The sequence below is a fragment of the Pholis gunnellus genome (genome assembly GCF_910591455.1).
Source record: "Pholis gunnellus genome assembly, chromosome: 22".
NCBI classification, from domain to species: domain Eukaryota; kingdom Metazoa; phylum Chordata; class Actinopteri; order Perciformes; family Pholidae; genus Pholis; species Pholis gunnellus.
Genome location: NC_136549.1, coordinates 9832858 through 9850828, shown reverse-complemented (window position 1 = coordinate 9850828; position 17971 = coordinate 9832858).

Genomic DNA, 17971 nt, shown 5'->3' with positions numbered 1-17971 from the left:
TTGATCACGCTGTCACAGTATTAAACTGCAGACACACCACAAAGTGACAGTCGAAAAGCTAGTTGGTAATCAGCTACACCGCTGAACTAAACTATTAACTCCATAACCAACTCGGCTGCGTTAAAGCTCGTCCGTCACTGTAGCTCCCGCAGTGTCTCTCTAATGTTCCGTTTACTTCCACCTTTTCGTTCAATACAAGTTATTGAAAGGGGAAGTCAATCTCTCTGAGCTTGTTAACAGTCAGTTAGCACACTGAATATAAAAGTTGCCCAAATTTGAGCTCTTAGCGGAACATTTGCACAGATGTAATTGGCCTCCTCAAGTGAATCCACTGTTTGCTGCGATTCCATTGGAATGAATGAATACTGTCCAGTCCACTAAAGCTAGCTTAATGAACAGGCCTCATATCTAGACTTAATTATTGTACCTTTTTATCACCAGTGAAGACTTTTTAAATAATTCCTTACACCCCTAGTTTTTTAATCCCATTGGCAAATTCCCATCCAATCTTCAGACTATTTTATCTAACCCTCCTCCTTTAGAGGCTGCTCTTTATCATTGGTCTGAGACAATATAATTTCTACTTTCGTGGTATACAGCTATAGGATTGGGGGCATAAGTCAACCTGATAATATCCTTTTAGGCCTCTCGAATTCAGCTGATTAAGCAGTGTCCCCTATAATTGCCTCGGCTATAACAAAGATATGGGGTATTCCTGAATCTATTAAGCTTCTTTTAGTCAAAACCTAATGCGACTCAATTCTGAAAAAGAGAAAAAGAACTGAGGTGCCTTGCAGTGCAGCAAAAGCACACTTTTTACGATTGATGACGCAGCTTTAAATACTATATAGCTGACAACCTTGATTTCTTAAGATAAAGGTTTATCTTCAGGAGTTCCACTTATGTAAGTGCAAATAGTCAAACTTCAAAGTTCCGAAGATTGTAAACATCAACACATCAGAATGCTTATCTTTAGCTTTGGGAGAATACTTGTTTTTATCCATTCGGCAGAGGTAGCAGTTCGTCATATGCATAATTAACCCCCCCCCCCCCCCCCCCCCCCCCCCTTGTTTTTCTTCACGGTTTATCATGTCACATCAAATCAGACCGAGAACAGCAAAACAAGTCAGCAATCCCTTTACTTAATGAGTGACGCTGGTGGCCCACTTCCATATTAATAAAAATCATATGCTAATTATTGTTTTGAGCCAGTTAATTAAAAATAAGTGCGCTAATAAGTGTTTATTTACGGTACTCAGATGAGTCTGGAACAAGCTCACAGGTCAAAGATATTCCATCCTCATTAGACAAAGATCTATCAAACTATAATGTGGCTACAGGGGGTCAGTCACAACACATAACAAGCAGGGTGAAGCTGCTTTATGTTCTGGGCATAACGCTGCAATAAAGTTGAATGGCAGTTTATTTGCCTCGCTTATTCCTTAGTGGGCAAACAACCGAACGGACATATTTACATATGAAACGCATTAATTCATTCTTTTGCTTTTGAACTGGATTCGTGTCTTTTGATCGACCTTGAACACTTTGTGGTGATGTTTGGCTAGTTTGTTGGCCTCTGTCAAATTCATCCTTTGGGCTGTTTTAATGAGGCTTAATAGCATGTATTTCATTTAAATATGTTGGTATGTGAGCATGTGTCTACCACAGGTTTCGGTGAAGCCTTTGCATATTTGCACTTATGGTGTATGTACATTTGACTTTTATTTGACTGTAACATGATTTTTCTTTCCTTTCATATATTTTAAACACATCTTATTGCATTTTATCTCACATATTACTTGTGTTTGTGACAAATACACTGTAACACCTCCTGTACTGTATCTTCACAAAACACATAACTACAGTTAATTACACTTCTTTCAAGTATGGATATGAATGATCTTACTGGCTCAACTGGAAAGGGCTCACTGCTTCCTTGATTGCACTGAACGTTGGCACAGGACGTAAATGCTGGGATGCAGAATTTTCCAATGTGAATGTAATTCAGAGCGCTATTGGGCTGGAGCAAACACATATGAACTCAAATCTGGTATTTCTCTGCTGCCTCCACTATGTTTGTCTCTGTCTAATGTCTTGTATCTGTTAAATTATAAGTAGAAAAGATCACATAAAACGAGATGGGAATACTGTTAGTGCATAGCTTTACTGAGGTCAGAAGAGCACAGTTAGACCTACTTGCTAAGACTTGACTGAGGCCTCAGATATATCAGATATAAACTATTATTCAAAGAACCGACAGCTTAGAGTGCACTGAGTGCATACATGTAAAATGTCGAGGACAGCGTATTTTCAAAGGTGATTTTGGTAATCACCATTGTTGCTCTTAATTGCAGCACAAAGGTCAAAGTATACAGAATTAGCAGCATGTTATTATAGCAGTGATTATGGGAATTAACAGAGAATTACAATCAAGCTCTGATTGTTGGCGGCGGGCTTTGTTCTGCCCGGTAGCTGTAGAATCAGTATGTGCATCAAACTTACCAATCGTTTGTGCGTTTCTGTGTGCTATGCAACAACTGTTGAGTTTTGGTGAGATATGCTTTTGTGTTTAGTGGTTGAACCTTCGAGCTCCACAGTCATTGCGCGTTTGCATCTGCCAGCGTAAATGTGCAGAAAGAGAGAATGATGCAGTGAAATAGAAATACTTTTTTCCATAAAACTAATATGTGTGCAAGTATCGATGAATATTTGTATATTTGTATATGTGTGTATGAATTAGTGATGCTGCTAACAGTGGTATTAATGGTAACACGGAGCCTCAAAAAAAACGAAGGCCACAAAGGGAGAAATAAAAGCCTTCAGAGAACAATCATTATGAATACAAACACCAGTGTGTGCCAATCCTCTCTTCAGTTTCTCTGCATTATTCATTCAAGCAAAACAAATATTAACATATCAAATATTAGCACAAATTCCCACGGGACATTCATACCACTCCAGAACTAAAAAGGGCAATTTAATGCAACATTTGAGACTCGAGTTAAAGGAATGTGTTCATGTCAGTACAGAGAAACCAGCAGGGAGATGATTTCACATGACATTGTTTGGTGATTTGCCTCTAGAGGCTAAATTAACCTTGAACCTTGAGATCATTCACATTGCCCGTAATCTTCGTCATAATAACAAAAATCCTCATAAAATAAAATAATAAAATTGACATCTCTCATTAAGATGTTAAACTAAAACATGTTTTATTCTTTTTTTTATGATTCTATGAAGGTTCCATGAATTACTGTCGTACCTCATAGTGTTTTTATGCTCAAAGACCTTGATGTATTTTATGTAATCCTCTACTGTCTTGTCAAAAATCTAATTTCGCATCTTCATCATTAATGCGTTACAATGGGATCAAGCCTTTATATCTCTTTTGTGTGATTTCCAAACACTGAGGCATCAATTCGTTGAGGCACAGGTCAGGTCTCTAAAATCACTAATTAAGCAAGACACGATACAAAACGAGCTGTTCTGTAATACAAAAACAATCTGTGATGGTAGTTATGAAATACATGCTGTCTTTTCCTTCATTGTATACCTCTGGCTCCACAGGGATTATTCTCTTAGCCTGCCGGTCTTTTGTTTCCTCAATCATCATCATCAGGAGACGCGAGGACAAAAAGAGGAGATGATCTTTTACGCCCTGTTATTAAAACTGTGCTGCCAGCATCCGACTACACTCAGGGGGAAATACAGTATCGATCCACAGCTGCATTAACTCGTACATGAATGCAAACAAACTCTTAAATATTTTTAAAGCATTAAACAGAGCATGACTCTACAGATATTTATGATCCCCAGAGGGTGAATCCTACTGACTTGGTGATCCTCTGACTTTTCCCCTCGTACCTACGAGGTTGAAATGAGTGGTTTTGAGTGAAATGTCTCGACAACTAATAGATGCATTACCGCGAAATTTGGTGCGTTCATTCATGTTCCCCGTAGATTTAATAATAACTTTGGTAAATCTAATTCAATTATCAGTTTAAAGGTTCACACTGTTTGATTTATGATTAAATACCTGTAAAACTAATGACATTCCCATCAGCTGTACCTAGTGGTTACAGCAAAATTAGCATTTTTTAGCTGGCTAACACGCTAAACCAAGATGTTGAACGTGGTAAACATTACGCCTGCTTAACTTCAGCATCTCAGCATGCTGAAGTTAGCATTTAGCTTGAAGCACCACTGAGCCTCGGCATAGCCTCACAAAGCTGCTAGCGTGGCTGTAGTCTTGTTTAGTCAGAAAGCTAATTAATTCAGGGCCCGATGCATTTAGTAAAATTGAAAGGAGAACTTCACATTGACCAATGTATAGAAATGAATTGGAAACTTTGTGTGAGAATAACCAAGTAGCACCGGAAAAACAAGCAGGGGATATGTAAATCTCTGCTTGTAAAACATTTATGGTCAGCATACTTATACAATACAAGATGTAAATTATACAACAGGAAGTGACACCTGTGTTTGGTGGGAGAACGGAGACTGCTGTGTTTATAGCAGAAACTAATTTAATCCCATGGGTAAATATAATCCAGCTAAATCACCTCTGGATGTGAGACGCATTCTACTTTGTTGCCAGGTGTAGAGGGAACCTGTTGATTCTGTCAATCTGTCTCCTCTTCTGCCTCCAAAATAAGTTAGCGTGTCTCTCAGTCTGGCGACTGCGTCTATCACATCGTCTTTCTCAGTTGCTCGTTTCCCCATCTGCCTCGGCTACATGGATCAAATCCTCAGGTTTAATTGTCTCCTGCCCTTTGGACTTATCAGCGCGGCTCCCAAACTGGCAGGGTGTCGCTGGGATTTGAGAAATCCTTTACCCTTTGAAAACATTCATTCATAGGGGCCATGTTTAAGCCACTCCGTAACATCCCCTGGACATCCGCAATACAGCTCAGCTTAATACATCATTTTAATCCTTCCATTATGATAAGGATAACACAGAGGAGACGAAGAAGAAAGTGGAGGCGCGAAAGGGAGGTGCTCGACCTGGCATGTTAGTGGCTGCTGGTCTGATCCTCTTTTGATAGCGGCGGTGTAATGTTTGACCCCAGTGGGAGAAAGAACGAGGCCAATAAAGGGTTGGGGGTGGTGGGGGTTGAGTGAGAGTGGGAGGACTAGTGTTTGACATGAGTTTGACCCCTTTCACAGAGTAATTGTCTGTGGCCTTTACTTACACAGAGACACGGAGGTGGAAGAGAATGCGATGGGAATAGGGAAAACAACAATACAGCGAACGAGAATTACTGCCTCGTGTTGTCTGCCTCCGGCAACCAGTCACGTTGCAGTTTACATCCAAGTCTGTCCGAAACGTCAACGCTTCAACTTTCTATCTAATAAAGCATTCGATTGAAATTGTCATAATTAGCATATGAATTATTGAGTTTACGGCCTTGCTGTTGCGAGGTCACAGTGATCTTCGACCACCAAATTCTCATCAATTCAACCTTGAGTGCAAGTAGACGTTACCTGCCAAAATTTGAAGAAGGATCAAGGCGTTGGACGGACAGACAATCCAAAAATATAAAGCCTCTAACAGACAGCGAGAGAGAGATAGCTGAGCGTGAGAGACAGGGAGGGAGATATGTGTAGCCCGAGATTATTATGCTGTGAACCTGAACTTTGTCCTCTTTTTACCGCTTTCATTGTAATGACCGTCAGGCTGCTGGAGGAGAACCTGGAAATGAGATGACAGACTGAGAATGGAAAGGTGGCGGGAGAGAGGACGACATGCGGCAAAGGATCCGACGTCTGACCTGCTGATGTAAGGACTCGGCCTTGTTAAATGGGGTGCCTTCTCTGTATTTTGTAAACATGATCTATAAAGCACGGACATATTGGTGGTCTGTCATCCTGCTTGACGAAAAAACCACATTTTATTTCATTCCAGTGATTGACTGCGCTTCACTGTATTTGAAAGCATTAATTATCTCCTGTAACGGTAACAATGCAAAGAAATTGTTGCGTGAGCATCATTGAGTCTCTAACTTGACCTTCATCTGTCATGAATGATGATGGACAGACAAACAGAGGCTGAACATGAGGCATCTTGTACCGCAGAATGTTTCGTTAAACCCACTTTTGGTGAAGACCTGCTCTAAGACATGGCGACAAGCACAACACGTCGGTTTTAACCCGTTTTCTCTTCCTCACTGATACGAAAAAGTCCCCACATCAATTTGCGAGAGAGAAGAGAGAGTTGGAGAGACAGAAGGGTCAACATTGACGTTTACAAAGAAGGAAAGACAGAGTAGAAAGAAGGAGAGGAAGCTGTAAAGCAGAGCGTAAAATAAAAGGTAACAAACAGAAACCACTGAGACACGGAGGGTGAGAATACAGAGATGATAGCAGAGAAAAACGGCCTTGTGGTTCCCGGCGAACTTAATTGATGCTAAGCAAGCATGCTGGAGTCGATAGGAGTCTGGCCTGAATCCATTCAACATGGGATTTATGAGCCAATACATAAATACCACACACGTACACAGTAATGGATATTGCTGTGGAAACAGGAAACTAAGACCGGGCAGGAACAAAAGATGGGGAAACAACAAAGTTAGATTAGATAATAACATAGGAAAGGAAGGAGTATAGAAAGAAATGAGGAGAATGTGGTACAACATAGTGCGCACACACACAAATATACAGATTGATGTTATCTCTACTTAGGCTTTTCCACAGTGTAAAGCTGGGTCATGCTTTTAACACCACTGCCATATATTCCTGGTAAATGATCGCATATTTACTCCAACTCCAGGGGCAAGTCCCCTGATGGTGGCGATTCAGTTGACTGGAATTGTTTTCAGTTCGATATTTTGCCAGTATAAATGATGGAGTTACTATTAATGAGAGCAGCAAGCCAACTGCAGAGGTTGAGAGAGGAGGGAGACGGAAGAGGACGATGCAGAAAACGGTGAGCAAAGAGGGATGAGATGCAGCGAAGGAGAGAGACAGCGAGGCAAGAGGGAGATAGGGCGATGAGGAGAAAGCACGAGGAAACGAGACAGAAAAAGACACGGCGCGGCGGCGAGAGGAACGACAGAGATCGAGGGAGAGAGTGAGAAACACGACGGCAGACGAATGAACAAGCAAGCCGAGGACGGAGGAGGAAGAGCGTTGAGAGGAGAAGACGTTGGCGGTGTGCAGATTCCTCCTCCGTTACATTCTGAAAAGAGAGAAACACGGGATGCACGGCAGCGATAAGAGGAAGTTGATTATAGAGGCACTGCTCAAGAAAAAGAGGCCCCTGTATTTAGCATTCTCCTGGCACGGTGAAGGCTTATTTTCATGTCCTAGTTTGTCAAAATGAGAGGGAGCCAGAGGGTAACGGCAGAGGAGACAACAGGCGGCGAGCACACAGAGATAGTCATGTTATGTGATTGAGACAGAGAGAGGGGGAAACAAATGCAAAGCAGAGTCAGGGAGAGATAGAGAGAGACTGAGAGAGCACTTCATCTAATTACCAAACCCTTAGCATCGCTTCTCTGCCACACTTCAAGGGACAAAGTGTAAAATCACATTGTTACGCACAGATGTTGACAATTACATAAGAAAAGACCCTAAAATAAGAGATATGCTGCTGCTGCTTTTTCTTTTTTGCCTTGCCGGCATCTCATTTGTGATGAATATATTGAGTGTGGTGAAGCAGCGATTTGGCTTCATCACAGTGAAAACAGCACGATGTGTGGTCGTCAGCCTTGTTCTTATTAGACATGCGGACAGAGAGATCGTTTTTTTTAGCCTGGGGTTCACATTAACTACACATTTACAGCTTAATAATAGACGTTGCTGTCGTTTTTTGGCTGTAATTTCTGTCCGTCACCAAATCTTTTGTACCTTCTCTTTTTTTCCATCCCCTTCCTCCTTACCCTGCCACATAAAAATGATGTTCAAGTTATTTGGATTAGCAACAGTCTTCAAGGAAATGTAACACCTCTACAGGACTGACAGCTATAGATTCACCAACCAGTTCTTGTGTCAGCCTAACTTAAGCCTTCGGCAGACAGGGTGAACCAAAAATCACAATCTTTTCCCAAACCATAACCGCACTTTTTAGCCGCCTGAGCCTAACATCGGGAGGACGCAGAACACAAACCCTGCTAGTCAAGGTCCTGGGCTTTCTATGCCCACTCATCCAGCCCGACGCCTGTGCTGCAGTAAAAAGGATCTCACAACATTGTGTGCAGAATATCACTTCTTTCTTCTGTTCCCGCTTCTGTCCTTCGCCTCTTTTTTGCTCATTCCCCTTCCCTCTCTTTCAAACCTCCCTCGCTTACTCTCATCTCATCCCTTCTCCCACTTCCACTTCACTCCCCACCTCTCTCCTCTCCTCTCTCCTAGCATTGTCTACCCTCCTTACATTGCAGCAGCAGCTCTCCTCTCCTTCCCTGCTGCTCTCTCCTATCCTCTTCACCCCCCCCCCCCCTGTGCCGCCTGTAGGTGGCATAGAGGCATGTAAATTGGCACAGAGTGCATGAGAGTGATCTGAAAACCCATTTCTGCTCTACAGCCGTCATGAGAGACTCAGCCGTCATATCCCCTCCGTTCCAGCACACTTTCACTCTTTTTTTGCTTTGCGTCATCCTCGCTCATCCTGCCCTCTCTCCTCACTCCGACTATCTAATTTCACTCTTTCTATCTCTCACCCTACTTCTACGATGTACTTTCTCATTCTTTTCCCGCTTTTTCTCCTCTTTCTGATTCCGACATTCGCCTTTTTCGGATCTCCTTTGCTTGTTCGTCCATCACGTTGCCCCCTCCTGCTATCCTCTTACGCTCCTGCCCTGCCCTCTCCTCTTTGTGCCAGTTGTCAGATTATTCCATTGCCTCCCAGTGTGTATTAATAACACTGTGCCATGTGTACACACGGACAGGAAAAGAGGAAGTGGGGAAAGGCAGGATGGGGGTCGATTTGTTTTATACTCATCACTCTGCAGTTTCTTTTTTTTTCTTTTTTACAGAAATAATGTTGTCATACTAAGTAATTCCAGTCAATTATTCTGTGTCATACTCATTATTGATGCTACAGTCAGAAAAACACCTCCTGATAAAAGTTTCATTCAAGAAATGCATCAAGAAAAAGGTAAACATGGGGCAGCTATCGAGTTTTCCGTAGCACTTTGTCATTCACATCTCCCTCTACCTCTTCTCTCTCATTCTCAGCACTACTACCTACTTCTCACAGCCTCCTTGCTCCCTTATCTCCTTTTCCTTCAAAAGGCAGCACTATGCTTACTCTCTTCTTGTGATTTCATCTTTTCATCTCTCCATCCCCACCTTCTCCATTCGCCCTCTCCTCTTCCTCTCCCCTTCTCTCATTCCTGTCCGCACGCCTGCCCGTTCATTCGCTCACTCGCCTGCCACCTAATGGGGTGCTGTTGCTATGGTAACGCAGGACGAACATGCTTGCATTCCAGCATGAGAAAGACGATCGCTTGTAAAGTGTCTCCCTCGCCTCCCCCCCTTGTTCACTCTCTCCGATCCTCCTTTGCCACACTCCCCTCTTCTGTCTAACTCAAACACACTTTGGGGATGAATGGATGCCATTGTTGCAAAAGCAAGTACATGACACAATGTCTAAAGAAAAGGGACGATGAAAAACAACAACAACAAAACCCAAATTGATGAATCCAATGATGAATAATTAATGGCGGAATTAAGTGGGATGGAAAGGATACATAGAACGCATGTACGCAACATTTGCATATAGATAGATTACGGACTCTCTCGCCCTCATTTCACATTGTTTCATAGAATTTGGAAATGTATTTCTATATGTCCACTTTCGGAAGGGTTAGAATACCCATTCCCATTTATTTTCATCCGTCAAGCATCTGACAGCAAATTTAGGAGATTTCTTTCGTTACCAGACTTCAAGCATTAGCTCATGCATCAAACATGTCATGGAGGATACGAGGACGTCAAGTAATATCAAATAATGCCACCGTTGAGATGAAAAGTCCCAGTAATCGGAAAATAACAGGAGCTCGTGGCTGGAAAGATTCTGACGTGGAAGCATTTTGTAAATGATCTTCTTGTTGGCGCTACGGGATGGCAGCCATGGTGAACTGATGTGCTGTTTGTAATTTAGAGGGAAAATAATTAATATGATGAATGAATACTGTGAAAGCCAATTAAAGACTTCATCAGGACAATTTTTTTTTTAAATATTATTTCAACAACAGCTGAAAGGGTTTCGCTGCCTTTGCTGTGAAACAATGAGCATTTCTTTTGTGAGAGACTAGGATAGCAGAGGAAATATATTTTCTGTCACCTTTCTGTCTACCACATGCTGATGGACTGCTGGTTCTCCCTGAGGCCTTCACACCATCAATATTTCTTACTTAAGACGAGGAGACAAACCGCCAATGCAGGTTAAGCAAACTATTCAGGGTAGCAGATAGAAATAATGGAATAACTCTGTTTACTTCTTTATATAAATTTGTTGGCATTTTTGCAGATAAACATACAGTTACCTACTCAATGTTCTTAGTCTACACCAGTATCACGAACTTCACATTTTGGTTTTAGTGTCAAATAAGCCTGCATAGAAAACATGACAGAACTTTACTTTTCATATATATCCAAAACTTTAACTTTAAAAGCCACTCTGAAAATTATGGACCACAAATCTACTTTGGAGAAGGCTGTCTAGACGTGCCTCCAGGATTATTGTAAGACGTAAGTATGTATTGTATTTCATAAGAATATCAAATCAAATATATATTTAGTACAGTACTTGAGTATATGTACTTAGTTACTTTCCTCCCATGAATATAAGAGACCAGCAATGTGAGAAGACATGTTTAATCACCACATCAACCAATTTATACTTTGTGTTTTGCACACATTCACAATGCACCTATATCAACACAAGGGGATCACTGGTCTTTATGGCTGCAGTGGTGAAATAGATCCCTAAATGTTACCGGAGGTTGCTGCAATGCAGGGAAATAAAGATGGGGTGATGGGAGGAAACCGACGGAGAGGAATGAGGAGCAGAATGGTGAATTACACGGAGGTGTTGACAAGTGGAGGGGTCGAGAGAAACAAAAAAAAACACTCAAATTCTGTGGAAAAGACAAATACATGATAGGAAAACCTCTATAATGTCTACTGCTACGTCCTCACAGTGTTCAACGTGAGGATGCCTTGGGCTTATTATCATGCATTGTGATGACAATGTAGAGTCCAAACACAACCTAACAAATCACCGTAGACACAAATTCCATTATAGCTGCTTGTATGCATTCCCAGTTCAATCTAAGATAACAGACGTGCTGATTGATTTTTGAATGAATGACTTCCTGGGGACAGATGTGTATTTCTGACTCTGGGTTTTCTCGCCACTAAATGTATTTGCGGAATAATTCTTCTTCTGGTGTAAACACAACTGAACATGTTTAAGCAGGAGTGGGTGCAAATGGCGGAAATGCCTCTACCCTTTCCTCCTATGATTGTTTTAGTTTTTTTTTACTCGTTTAGTCACTAGTATGACTCAAATTCTTCCCTGAAGTCCGCTTTCTCTTAGTGAAGGCGAGTAGTGAACAATGCAAGGCCTTGACCGCCATGTGGGCCCCCAAAAAACACACGCTCGGACACAAGCCGATACACACTGTAAGCTCAGCTCGCTGTATAACACTGTCTCCCTATCACACACACACACACACATCAGTAACAGACAGATCATGGGGGTAGTTTGTAATTCCATGAGCTGAAAGGTCAGTTTCTCTCCATTAGCCCCGCACCATCCGTCTGGACACATAAACTCTTATGTTAACTTAAATTTGATAAACCATTTATTAAACATGAGCGTGGCGACAAACAGGCAGGCGCAGAACAGCAATGAAGCAAGAAATCAATCCGGAGCGTAACATTTGGAATTAGGCGGGTAAAGGGCGGGTGGTTTGAAGCACTTTTGCCTTGCATGCATGTTTTTGTTTATCTGAGTCAAAGTCTGTCATAAGATCAGATAGGAGTATTGGATTCCTTAGACATTAACAGACAGTCAGTGGCATAAGGAAATGAACCCATCCATTTATTTCTCCCCTTCTCTCCATCTCCAGCTAGGTGACATTTCGTGGAAGCACCTCAACAGAATGCTAACAGAGCCCTGCAGCCACCGAAGGGATAGAGGAAAGAGAGACGGTGGATTCGATTTCTTCTTTTTCAGTTAAAACAGAGCAAGTAGAGAGAAGAACCGTGATAAGCCACTGAACTTAACCTTTGAGGCAAGGAAATAACAGATATGAAAGTCAGAAGCTTATTTCTGAGTCTAAGATGGATCTTTTTTGGGCAGAAAAGCGGAGAAAAGTGAAAGGTCGAAAGATACTGAGGGAGAGAAGGGAGGAGGGATGAAAGGAAACTGCAATGGGGAGGCAAAATGGGGGGACATCCAACACGTTGCAGGTAACACTAGTCATGTCTCCAGCTGCAGTCACGACTAATAATGCAAACGATGACATTGTGTAAGTCTTCTAGTTTGTTTCTAGTATTTCAGTGTGAACACAAAACTCACTAGAACTAACATGCAACTATGTATCCTTTTCCTCCCCTAAGTACAGAACAAATGAACTGAACTAAAGGAGTGAAAGCACTCTGTGACACACGGCATAATCACAACAAAACAAATGAAGGGTGGAAAGAGATTGGAAAGAAGTGAGGGAACAGATAATGACACTAAATTAAGTGGGGACGAAAACGCATGGGGGAGAATATGTGGAAAAAGGAAGGAGCTACGGAGAAAAGAAAACTCATCAAAAGTGAAAGTAAGCAAAGTTCACGACCGCCGTGCCGTTTCCATGTCCCTTTGGCCCTGCAATGGTCCTGCAGGAAAAGTGATGAAGAAAGACATAATGAAGAGCTAAGCGGAGCGATGGAGGCAATTTTGGAAACTAAATTAGAAGGAATACAGGTGAGATTATGGTAACCACTAGGGAGTCTCGGGTTTTTCTTGAATTGACCTTCTAGGTTGGCAGATAATTTTCCCGAGACCTAAACAATCGTCAGCTGTCGGGTTTAAGGCCAAAATCCGCTTGCACTTGCTAAAACAAATTCCATCCTTACACATAGACGCGCAGTCTCGCAGCCACATCATCACTCTGCACTCCCACACACAATCAAGCAAGGAGTGTGCCTCCACCCTTCTCACTTGACTACAAGATAGACAGAGCGCCCCATGCTGTCCACATCTTGGTGAAAGCCCCCACAAACAAAGCATCATAAAGATACTTCCATACACCACACATTACACATCGCTTCTTCACAGCAAGCAGAAAGTGGAGTTAGCGAGCACGCTGCCAGAGGTGGCTGTTGAGTGTTTTGAGGTTCATGCTGGTAAAATACCTTTTTTTTTTTTTTATGGTGAGTAGCGTAGAGCGCTCGGGGTGGTTTTCGTCCTGTTTTTATCTCTCGATGCATATGCAAACACACACACATTGATATTCTGAATATTTGGGGGAGTTGTGTGGGAAAGCCTGAATATGAATTTCTCTTTCATCACAGTGTGCGATGCACCTGAAAGAGAGATTACAGAGCTTCCCACAATTTATGTCTTTATTATCAACAATCTCCACTGACATCACAAACTTAAAGGAGAAAACACATTACGCCGACCGTTCACCATTCCTGTGTTCCCTACATGGTACTGATCCAAAGCTGCTGTAGCCGCCATGTGTAGCCACATTTCTTTTTGAGGGTGTGCATATCAGCTACGTGCATATACTGTGATGCTAGCGTATTTATAACCCCTTAATGCTAAATGTGGCTTTAACAGTGAGAGAGGAAGGCAAACAATCATTGTCACATTTAGACGAAGACAAAAGGAGCGATAAAGAAAGAGGAGAAAGACTCTCACAGGAAGAAAGGAATTACTGTTGTAGAAAAATGAGAAGTGTGGAAAGAGATGGAGAGAGAGAAGGAGGGGGGGGGGGGGGGGAAACACCATCGGGAAAGGTGGAACTCTTTCTTAAGTGCAAATTGTTCAGAAGAGCTAGCGGCTGTGAGTCGTTTTGTACATTGGACGTGTGTATTCTGTATTTAACTGTGTTTCTGTGTGCGCGTTTTATAGCACACGAGTATGTGTACTGTATGTAATATGTGTGTGTGTGTGTGAGTAATCGCATGAACGTGGAGAGAGGTTGTCTGGGTGAATGCGTGTCCCCCTGCAGCAGTTTACTATAGGACTGTGTCTGCTCGTGCAACCCTGTGGACATACATGCGTGTATGTTGGTGTCTTTCTGTCTTCTTGCATGAATTCATGTGAAACTAAAGGTGTTTTTGAGTGTACAGTGTGTGTGTGTTGCAGACAGGAAGACAGGCTCTGGATGGAGGGGCTGTGGTCTCTCAGGTATTCTGGCAGGCTGGAAGAGAGTCTCTGATTGTGTGACACAGAAGGAGAAGGAGGAGGAGGAGGAGGAGATGGGAGAGGAGTAAAAGAGAAGAGAGGAGAAGAGAAACCAGAGATGAGCTGTTTTAGGTTCGAGGGGTTGTGAGACGAGTGGACAGAGAGGTAGGGAATTAACAAGGCCGAGAAACACATCGTAAATTGAAAACAAAAGGCAGAGAGAAAGGTGAGGGCAGCGACAGAAAGAACAAAAAAAGTGTGAGAGAGAGAGATAGGAGACGGAGGCAAGAGCAAGAAGTAGGTGGCAGTAACATTTTATTCTCACCCACCTCACTCATTAATGTCACCCCCAGCCTCTCGCCATATGGCTGCAGCTGTTTACTCCTCAAACTAGATTTGTTAAGCATGAAACAGAAACATCCACACACTGTGCCAATGTGCTATTTGTTGCCATATAAAAAGGCTAATGAAAAAGCAGAGAGAGAATACTGGAGGTGTGGGATGAACTAGGGATGTTTGTGTGTTCTCATATAGTGAGACACGATGTCCTTTACTTCTGGGGAAAAAGTAAGTGGAGCTTTTGCACTTCATTTATATGAAATACAACAAGATGTTCTTCAAATGTGGTTTTAATTCTTAGAATAACACCTTAGTGAAAGCAAGCACAAACCCCCCCCCAAATACATTATAAGAGTCATTATAGTCAGAGAGAGTAGCTGCAGTATAATCCCGATATGAGGGGACCTACCTCTCTGACCTGTGATGTCATTCACATCAGCTGGGTAGAAAGAGCTCTAGGCACACACACACACACACACACACACACACACACATTTAGAGACACAGTTATGCCTAAATTATGTATGTGTGCATTCAGGCACATTAACACATTTTAAGCGGAGACGTTATGAGCACACATCGTCAACCAAGTGAAAGGAATAGATGCTAAGAACTGCCGTAGGGGGCTAAAGGTGACGGATAGTTAGCATGATCTCTTTTCTTATGCTTCCTTACGCTCAGACAACTCTTCCTCTCCTCCATCTGTCTCTGTCTTCACACCCTTCTCTCGGCTCTCTCCCTCTCTCTAGCGCCGACAGCCCCTCTTACCTCTATCCTCTGATGACCCCGCGCACAGAGAGTTAAATAAGTCCGAGAGGGAGAAAGTGAAAGAAGGGAAAGGGAAGTGAGGCAGAACAGAGTTTGAGAAGAGAGGGAAGGAAAGCAGAGATCTCATCACTCCTCAGAGTGCAAGACCCAAATGAAAGAACCTCAAGAGAGAAACAGTCGGTAGAATAATTCACATTCAGAGGATTACCTGATATCCTTGTCACATCTCCAGTACCAAATCATCCAACACAGATCCATACCTGACAGCTATGAAGAAGGAAATAATTTTTTTTTTTGGACAGTTATAATCGCTCTGTAAAATAGAATAGGAAGAGAGTGTAGGGATTTTATTTGGCCTTCCCAAACTCCTCGTTAACTTCCTGCATTGAGAGACAGATGGATGGAGAACGTCACACGTAGAGAACAATGTGCACTGAAAGGTGTAATGTCTGTACTTTACACTGACTGGCTGAGAGGCCAACCTGAAATCACACTGAGACTGACAAGTGTTCAAAAGCTGATGCTCTAGATTCTTCAATATTATTTTTAACTGGAAGGTATTTGTGTGTCTCTCATGGTCCCGTTAAGAGTAAGAACACTGATAAAATCACAATTATACGACCAACACAAACTGTATCTGTATATTCGTTTACTGGCGCACCGCTGCGTGATATCCTTTGTACCCAATACAATTACTGTGAAATGTTTTTTTCCATAAAACAAACTAAAACCAGTGTTTGTACTTTTTTGGAACAAATATTCCAATAACATTTAATTAAGCAAAGAACCAAAAGTACACGCAGTAAACTTCACTGCAGCTTCCTGGCCTGAGAGGCAGAACTCTAAAAGACCCAGACACACTTTGACCAAACAACACACACTCACAGACACTCACAGACAGATGCATAATGTACAATATTATGCGAAAGTGCTTATGCCTAGTCAGTATAATGCCTGAAATGCCCTCATCCACCTACCCACCTATAACTGTTATTAGGGCTGGGAAGAACATTCTTGAACACATTTACACACATTAACACAGATGTGCCTCTCATCACTCCCTAGAAAAAGCCTTTGATGAGACACTTCACATTAAATCTGTTATGAAGGTAAAGCATCGTTGTGTTGAATTATACATGCATAGGTTACATTGCAAATGTAAAGCACTTCAGACCTCGTTTTACTAAAGTTAGCCATTAGGTCATATTAGCAATGTCAGACAACGTCAGTATTTCGTTAATACTGTGAAATGTCTTGGGGCGGAAGTGAAAACGTAACAGACAGATATCTCAAAACCCGGAGCAAATGAAACCACAATTATCTGCATGGATAGATATGACAAGAGTGATGTCAGAAATACAACGCAGCGTGCTTGATTTATGGACGAGACATTCTAAATTGTGAGGAAGAATTATGGCTGGAAAAGCAAGCAAGCGTCAATGAGCCAGATGTTTTCTTAACGGCATTCGTGTAGCACAGGTGATTACGTGTTGCTGTATCGTAATGCCCAGGGCCTCAGCCTCGGATCATTTTGGATTGCTTTCATTTCCAGGTTGCTTTTGGAGAGCCTGAAAAGATATTTTCTCTCCCTCTTGGTACCAGGAGGTTTTCTTAGGTTTGGCGGGTGTGAGATTTTATCATCACCATAAACAGCGGATGGAGAGGGAGTCATAAAAATTAAGGACTCACAGAAGGATGACACTTTCTGTTCGGATTCTTCTAAATAAGATATAAGCACCTTGTCAGCTTTGTATTTTCGTGAGATAACTTTAAAATGCTTTGAGCACCACAAACATAATTGTATTAATTAATATTGTATTGAGGTGGGGACAGGGATTTCTCAAAACCTGTGCAAATAAAACCAAAATGGCTAAATATTGAGGTAAAGTTTAGTGCTGGAAAGTAATTAGAATTGTTTAGTACTTGTACTTTACTTGAGTATTTCCATTTGATGGTACTTTTTACAGGTGGAGTTTACAGATTAAGAGTTTACATACAAACATATGATCATTTAATAAATGATGTATTGTTACTATCCTATTGTATAGGGAGTTCAAAATGTGCGCCATATCAACAAGTTACAAAATTGAAGTCCCACACATGTTAAGACATCAATAATTAATATCCAATAATATAATATAGAAAGGTGCATTGCTGCATAACAACTATTTTTACTTTTGATATGTCCAGCTAACACTAATACTTGTGTATTTTTCTTTGAGTTATTATAATGCAGGACTTTTAGTTATAAGAGAGCATTTTCATAAGGTGATATTGCTCTTTTTACAGAACCTATTTGAATACTTCTTCCACCAGTAGGAAAGTGAGAAAATACTGTATGATTTTTGTCATATATGGGGTGTACCAACCCTTTAAAATGGATTCTGGACACAATATTACCTTTTTAAAACCCCAATTGGAAGCCGACATTACTTCAGATGATGAAAATGTTTCCGGCGCCTGAAGAGCACAGCAGCGAGCCACTGATAATGCATTGAAGAGCATCAA